The 8837-nt window shown below is 38.7% G+C and overlaps 1 pseudogene; it reads right to left on the bottom strand.

Annotated features, from left to right (window-relative positions):
* Positions 1-4892: 4892 nt before the first annotated feature.
* LOC130015887 (mediator of RNA polymerase II transcription subunit 4-like) lies at positions 4893-5620 on the bottom strand (annotated as a pseudogene).
* Between the last annotated feature and the right edge of the window lie 3217 nt (positions 5621-8837).

Genomic DNA, 8837 nt, shown 5'->3' with positions numbered 1-8837 from the left:
GCAGGCATAGTGGGGACACTAGGGGGGTGCAAATGGAGCCTAGACTTGACTCGATCCTAAGGGGACAAGAGTGGGCGTCGCCTACTCCCAATCTCCCCTGTGGCCTCCTGACATAGTCCCCTCTGCCCCAGTAGATGCGAGCTCAGTCAAACAGGGCCAGGGGCTGACTCCAGCCAAAAGGACTCAACGTTCTGTGAAACCTTGTTCTTATTTCATGCAGTGCTCCTGAAACCCCCGCCCCCCACAAGATGTTGGTTTCTTGCCCTTGAGCTCTAGAAGGTTCACCCTGCTTGCAGAACACGTGCTGACTGGACCAAGCTCCCGGAGTGTGCGTCTTGCTTGGGCCTCAGAGGCTGTTGGCCTCCAGGACGGGGCATAGCGTGCCTGGTGGAGTGGGAACCACCGCCCCATGACCCCTGGAGTTCCAGAGCGACAGAGACATTCCTTACGGCCAGTACAGTCTTCTCCAGAATTTAGACAGAGAACAATGACACTGGAATGGTGCATTCTCCTTGCTATGTATTTATCAAAGCCATGAAATTTCACAGAACTGGTGAATTTTTAATTTATGAAAAGTTGAAAAGCTGCTCATAATTTGGAGAATGCTGAATTGAGGGTAAGTTATAAGGTAATAATAGAACAATGAGAAATAAAAAAACTCTAACTTTGATAGAAATTCTGACTTTGATAGAAATTTATGAAATACTGAAAAGATGACTGGAAATATGCAACCCATGAAGATAGACAGTGGTAGTATCAGAAAATTGATGCATGTATCTACTGTACTCTGATAGGATTGTTTTCATGACAAAGCTTGAAAATTCTGAAATTTTTAAGAATTTTAAGAATACATGTGTATTGGGTTTGAAAACAAATAGATCACTTTGTAATCATTGCAGTAAGAATTTACAGAAAATCTAGGAGAGGGAAAATTAGTTGTTATAAATATTAATGTCATAATTAGTTCAAGCTAAAAATTAATATAAATGTCTATAAACGTATTTTGCTTTAAGGGAGATACAGATAAATGCACATGGGAATAGTTAAAGGTATTAGTTTACATAATTATTTTCTGAAATAGGAACTTACTGGAAAAATCACTGATTTTATAACTGGGAATAGAAAAGATGAGTTCACAGCATTTTTAAAAAAATTTTATTACTGAAACATCATTAGGTACAGTTGTAGACCCACAAATTCTTGTGCTTTGGTTTCAGTTACACAATGATTGAGTACCCATCCCTCCACCAGTGCCCATTTCCCACCACCACGGGTCCCAGTATCCCTTCCACCCCCCACACCCCCCATCCCACCCCACCTCTGTGTCAGGGCATTTTCTTTTGTTCTCTCTCTCCTTTTGGGTGCTGTGGTTTGCAAAAGAGGCATTGAGTGTAATCACGTTTGGTCTATAGTCTACTTTCAGCACGCATCTCCCATCCTGGGCAGATCTTCCTAACACCCTGTATTTGTTGCTCCCTTCTCTATCTGAGCTGCCCTTTCCCCTAGAATGCCCGGCTGGCCTCTAAGCCATGGAGTAATCCTCCTGGTACTGATCTTGGCTATTCTTGGGTATTAATCTCCTATTTGTTACTTTATATCCCCCAGATGAATGCAATCTTTCTATGTCTATCCCTCTCTTTCTGACTCATTTCACTTAGCATGATACTTTCCATGTAGTACCACTTGTATGTAAATTTCATGACTTCATCTTTTCTAACAGCTACATAGTACTCCATTGAAGTTCACGGCATTTTGAATTGATAACAAATGGTGACATTCAAAAATGAAAGGAAAAAAAATTCATGGAACTTGAACAGATACTGATTAATAATCAAGACATCAATTTATCATATTAGTTTATATCCAGTAAGGCAACCTGAAAACATTGGAGAAATTATCAATTTAAAAACTAGGGCAAGAAAGAGAAAAGATGCTCATAGGTCTTTGAAGGGACAGCAAATAGTGATGCTCTAAAAAGAAAAGATGGGGGAAACTCACGTAGCTTCCATAGACCTTTATTTAGAACGAAGCAGGCTGGAGCGATAGCACAGCGGGTAGGGCGTTCGCCTTACACGCAGCCAACATGGCCGACCCGAGTTCGATTCCTCCGCCCCTCTCGGAGAGCTCGGCAAGCTACCGAGAGTATTCGATATGCCAGACACAGTAACTTGAAACTTATTTCAGTAAAATTCTACTTCTATAACTAAAAATTAATTCAACGAAATCACAATATTAGGAAGATTTTTATACCAAAGACACGAGTGTCCACTGAAAGAATCTGTCCAAGGCTGAAGCAGTTTCAGGAACAAAATCAATGTGTTTCTACATCAGGCCAGGAAAGCCTCATATCATACACAGAATAATTCCAAGTTATTTATGAAGCTCTTCCACCCCTAGGGGAGTAAAAGATAATTACACACTTTAAACTGGCTGTATATAATAACTTCTTTCGAGCACTTTGTAATGAGTGGGGAAGATCAATTGCGCAGAGGAAAAACCAGACAGGGGCTACCTACAAGTAGTAGAATTTACTGCCAGTTTTGTCAAGTCGCATTGGAATATTTGAAAACACAGCTGAATCGACTCAGCTTTGCATCCAATCCCTGGCACGATGAGTGCCCTGAGCACAGCCAGGAGTGACCACAGCAACAGCCAGAAGTTTTCTCCCGAGAAGCGCTGGATTTGAACCTCGAGCAAAACAAAGAGAAACAGCAGCAACCACAACGTGAAATCCCTTGGCATAATCGGATGTTTATACAGCTCTCAGTGGTTTTCCAGACAGCAGCCCTGTCCAATCCTGAAAATAAATACTAGACTTCCAGGAACCAGAAAATGAGCCAGGTGGGCAGGGTACTTGTATGCCATGATGTGGTTTGATCTCAGTCACTTCAAATGTGTCCACGGGAAGTGATCCCTGAGCACAGAGAGAGAAGTAAACCTTGAGCACCCATGCGTGTGACCCAGAAAACATTACTTTGCAGATTAAGGCACTCAACTTTACCAAGGAAATTCATATAAAAATTGTCAAGTTATTCGGGCTGGAGCGATAGCACAGCGCGTAGGGCATTTGCCTTGCACGCAGCCGACCTGGGTTCGATTCCCAGCATCCCATATGGTCCCCTGAGCACCGCCAGGAGTGATTCCTGAGTGCAGTGCCAGGAGGAACTTCTGTGCATCGCCGGGTGTGACCCAAAAAGCAAAAAAAAAAATTGTCAAGTTATGAGATCTCTTAGTATCTGATAACCGTAATGGTAAAATATAATGTGGTATTCTGGATGAATTCCTGGAACAGAAAAAAAAAAACTCTGAAAAAAAATGAGTAACACTAATTTCAGTACCAACTTCACTAAGAATGCACCAATATTGTTCCATTAGTCATGACAAATTTCCCATATTAATATAAAGAAATTAATAAGAGTTTGTTAGGAATATTAAAACTGTCTGTAGTCTCCACTTAATTGTTAACAAAAATAAAGATTTTAGACCTAAGGATTAACATACATTCTAGGAATTTGATATTACATCATTGCTCCTCTCTCTTCCTAATTTCTAGCTCTGAAAGAATTACTTTACTATGTTTTTCTTTGCCTTTTTTATTTTTAGAGCTTTGAATATATTTATTTAATCTTCAGTCTGAGGAGGATGTTTTCCATGTGTGTGAATAAATTTATGAACACACAAGGGTATTTAAATAAACACAATCTGTTTCACCACAGATATTTTTTTCACAAAGCTATTTCTGCCATGATAAGGAATTTGTATAAGTTCAAAATAAAGATGATCAATCAAAACTTAGCTTTTGTGCTGGTTTATTCTATTTCTCCAATCTTTGAACATATTTAAAATCGCTTTTGACCAAGTCATTTTTCTTTGCAAGGTGCCAGTTTCTGAGTATCACTGTTTGAAATGACACATATCTCCAGAAAATAAATTTTAAAAGGAAGGCAGCAATGTATGCCTTCTCTAAGACAATACAATGTTATAAAATGTTTTATAGTTATATTTTATGAAATGCTAGTGGTTAATCATCAGGGAGGCCCTCCCGTTGATCATCGATTTGCTCGAGCGGGCCCAGTAACGTCTCCATTGGAGACTTTGTTGTTACTGTGTCTGGCATATCGAATAAGTCACGGGGAGCTTGCCAGGCTCTGCCGTGCGGGCGAGATACTCTCGGTAGCTTGCCGGGCTCTCCGAGAGGGGCGGAGGAATCGAACTTGGGTCGGCCATGTTGGCTGCCTGCAAGGCAAACGCCCTACCGCTGTGCTATCGCTCTAGCCCATGCTAGTGGTTAAGTCTAGAGAATTATGAAAAAGTACAAGCATATAATTTTCAAAATATTTTTTAAAATTAAAAAATACAAACAAAAATCATGTATTGACAATAATTACAATAGTTACATTGTACATAATTACAATAGTTGCGTTATCTCTGAAATTCACCATTTACCAAGCCAAAGAATTTCTCCTGATACTGTGACAGAAGTTAACAGCCTTCACTTTCAAATGAGGTTTGGCTTTTGAGATTAGGATATACATTCGGCACTATCCTTTTCCTTCTTTTTTTTTTAGGTTTTCTATTATTTTCAAGACTATATTAGAGGTATGTACATAGGTCATTTCCCTCATTTTATTTAAATAACTATGATGTACAAGTACAACATAACTGGAATAGAACAGGGTCAAAGGGGCAGCGGACCAGAATAATCTTTTCAAACAGTAAATTTTTCTCTAATGGTCACCTAGTGGTTTAGAACTAAAACCATGATTTCTAGCTTTAAAAAGAAAAGTCCACTGTGATTTTTAGTGGACTGCACAACTGCACTGTATCCAACATGACCTGCCTATCTTTAAGAAACAGAGTGTTTTAGTATTCATTCTGTTTGTCAATTATTTTTAATCAGAGTCACTACTACTGCTGGAGTAGTCTGTTGATATATCTTCCACATCATCTTCATTTCTTTATTATGTCCTGGAGGTTTCAATAAAAAGCCACTACTGTGACTTGGTGGCAACATATTAATTGACATCTCATTTGAATGCCACGGGTACTGAGGAGCAAGGGCATCTGGCAATCTGCCTGCTGCAAGAGCATCTCCTGGTAGGTGACCGTTCATGCCATTAGAAGAAGGATTGTTCATTTGACCCAATAACCCGCTTCTCATCTCTAAGTCAGTTGGGCATGGTCTCCGTGGGTCTCCTGAAACACAGGTCAGTGGGGCACAGACAGCATTACTTGCACGAATCCTGGGTGCACACTTGATTATTTCTTCAGAGGAGATAGCCCCTTTTCTTGCTTTATCTATTGATTTGAGCTTTTCTTTGGCTTGGTAAATGGTGGTGGCCAGTATCTGTGCTGCCTCCGTTAGCTGCTGAATATCATTGTCTCTCTTCTCTACTTCTTTATCTAAAACTTGCATTTCGCGATGGATTTTCCCTTGATTAAGTGCCAATTTCATCAGCTCTTGAAATTCCCCGTCTCTGTGAGTCAACAACTCTAGCACTTGGTTTTCCTCTCCAGGCTGTAACAACTTTTGGTTTCTTGAAATTGCCAGCATTTCAAGAAGTTCTCTCGACCAGACCTCCAGGTCTTCCAGAGCTGGCAGCAGCTGCTCTCACGTGCTGTTCCCGCCCACCACTTAAGAAGCCACCAGCCTGGCCACTAAATTTTCAAAATCTTATGTTGGCTTAAAATTTATTTATATAGTAAGGCAAAGAAATTGGAAAAAAAAACTAACAACCTAACTCGTGGACCAAACAAAACTCTCAGATATAATGTCGAGGAGTGGAAAGACTGAGTACAGTAATCATTTTAATTGCAGGATGTACTAGAAATTTGTGAGAGAGGTCACAGGGTCCCACAGATTCACAGGGGTGACACTAGGCCCTGGAGAGTTCCATAATATTCCAAAAAATGACCCATTAATAAAACATCATTGAATTTGTGGATGAGTGGTACCAATGATCGTATATACAAAAAGTGTGCTTCATGTTTCTGAAAAGTGTACTTCAAAACTTTAAAGTAAAAGTGATAATTGAGGCAATGGTGTGTGTGGCGGGTGGCAGGGTTTTTGTGCTGCCACACCTGGTGTTGCTTCTGAAGTTATTCCTGACTCTACTCAAGAATTACTCCTGGCTGGCTCGGAGTTCACGTGGGATGCTGGGGCTCGAACCTGGGAAAGGTATGAGCCAGGCAAACACTCTACCCACTGCACTCTCATTCTGTCTCCAGGGTGATATTTTTGTTATGAATATTTTATCATATTTCACATAAAATAATTAAATATTTATCAATATTTGCATAAAGCTCAGGATTTGGTTTTGTGAATGGATACACTGACTGGAATCTTATTTTGTTTTTTGGGGTTTTTGTTTGTGTGTCTGAGTGTGTGAACCATACCCATAATACCTCACTGTGCATTTAAGTATTGTATGAATGCTTGGAAGCTTGCAAAATTAAATTTAAAATCTTCTTGCGATTTCACCTTGTATCTTTCTACCTCTTTTACTGTCTTGTACATATTTAATTTGCCTGCATTATTTTAGTGACTAGTTTTTCTTAAGTCATTCCAGAGCACTCAACTCAGATTTAATGAAAACAAATTTTTATTCGTAAAGGTAAAGGTAAAGGCCCTCCCGTTGATCGTCGTAGATTTGCTCGAGCGGGCCCAGCAACGTCTCCATTGGAGACTTTGTTGTTACTGTGTCTGGCATATCGAATACTCTCGGTAGCTTGCCGGGCTCTCCGAGAGGGGCGGAGGAATTGAACTCGGGTCGGCCATGTTGGCCGCTTGGAAGGCGAACGCCCTACCCGCTGTGCTATCGAGTGATTTTTAATATAATAATGAATTAAGTTGAGTTGATTTTATATAACTAGCAAAAACTGAGTTTTAGATAGCCACCACTGAAGATATAGATGTAGCTATTCATGATTCAGATAGTATGAGATGAATCTCCCACATATTATTGACGGGATGGCAAAATGGTACAGTTACTTTCTTTCAAAAAATGTTAACAATGCCTTAAAGCTAAATGCTAAATTGCTATAACAACAATTCCATAATAGAAATAAAAGCGTATTTTATTGTACAAATGTATATTTAAATGCTCAATAGTAGTCTCATTTATGATAATAAAAAGGCAGAATGAACTTAAATGCTCATGAATTAATATAAACAAATGTAGTCTAATCATAAAATAAAATGCTAACCACCTACTAATTGGAACAAAATACTGATAAATGCCATATCATGTGCAAATCTTAAAATGCTATGTTAAGTAAAAGAAGAAATTGAATATAAAAACACATGTTGCAGGATTTTGTTGTATGAAATTTACAAAATAAACAAATCCAGTAGAAACTAGATTACTGGTTTTTAGGAGCTGGTAATTAGCAGTTACTCTGCACCCTACATGGTAATCTTTGTATCTCTCCTAGATGATTAAATACATTTTATTCAGTAGTCATGATAATTATACAACTTAGTGAAACCACTAAGAACCACTGAATTATATGCTTAAAAAAGTAAATACAATAAAACACCAAAGAGAACCAAATTACATATGAAAACGGTAAATACGATAAAACAACTGAACCACATACTTAAAAATTTCACTTTTGAGATTTATTTCCTCATAATGATACTGTAATAAAAATCATGCAATAAAAATCAATATAATTCGGCATATCCCCACTATGCTATCACTCTAGCCTAGTGATGCTCAGGGGACCAGATGGTGTTGAAGAATGAACCATATTTGGCTGCATGCAAGGTACCTGGCCTAATCCCTATACTATCTTTGTGGTCCCCTACAATAAAATATTAATAAGTGGGATAGACATAGATTTGAAAGTGGCAAAATTAAAACAAAATGGAATCAAAAGAAAAAAAAAAGAAACACAAACTCATGATTGGTTTCAAAAAACATGTTCAACAAAATTCTACACTAATTTGCGTAAAATCCTTTTCACAAATTCATCGGAATAAAAACACCTTTGACAAAACTTTAAACTAACATCACTGTCAATCATAAAAGAATAAATGGTTTATCACTTTCATAATGGAGAAAACCCAAATGTTCATCCTTGTCAGTAGGACAAATGTTCATCCTTGCCATAGGACAATAATAGTTGGAAAGAATCACTTTGAACAAGACCTGAGTGTTGAAAGTAGCTAAAGCAATATATGGGGTAATGTGTCAGTATCTGTATTGCAAACAATATAGCCCAAATGCAGAGAGAGAGAGAGAGAGAAAGAGAGAAAGAAAGACAGAGAATGAGAGAGAGAGAAAGAGAGAAAGAAAGACAGAGAATGAGAGAGAGAGAGAGAAAGAAAGACAGAATGAGAGAGAGAGAGAGAGAGAGAGAGAGAGAGAAGAGAGAAGTGACAGCCATAGAGGTCGGTGGGGTGGGGGTGAGGGGAGGGTGCAGAAGGGATATTTAAGGTTACTCTATTATTTTGGGCACTGTGATTATCAATACAGATAGTGAAATTCTATTATGTGTATCCTGTTACCTACTCTCAGTACTCACTTCTTGTCCAGAGTGATCGTTTCCAACTATTTTTTTCTTTGTGGTCCCTTCAAGACTGATAAAGTTTTGGAAGCATTGCTTTATTAATTAACAGGGAACAAGGAAAGAAAGAAATGGAAATGAAAGAAAGCTACTTATTATTGCAAGTATATTGAATACCAGTTGGGGATGAACACTTAGAGAAAGAAAAGAATTAGACGTCGTGTTGTGGCACTGTAGCACTGTCCTCTCGTTGTGCATCAATTTGCTCGAGCAGGCCCAGTAATGTATCCATGGTGAGACTTGTTACCGTGTTTGGCATATTGAAT

The sequence above is a fragment of the Sorex fumeus genome, unplaced genomic scaffold, assembly GCF_029834395.1.
Source record: "Sorex fumeus unplaced genomic scaffold, SorFum_2.1 ptg000136l, whole genome shotgun sequence".
Classification (NCBI taxonomy): Eukaryota; Metazoa; Chordata; class Mammalia; order Eulipotyphla; family Soricidae; genus Sorex; species Sorex fumeus.
This window is presented reverse-complemented; position numbering and strand designations above follow the sequence as displayed.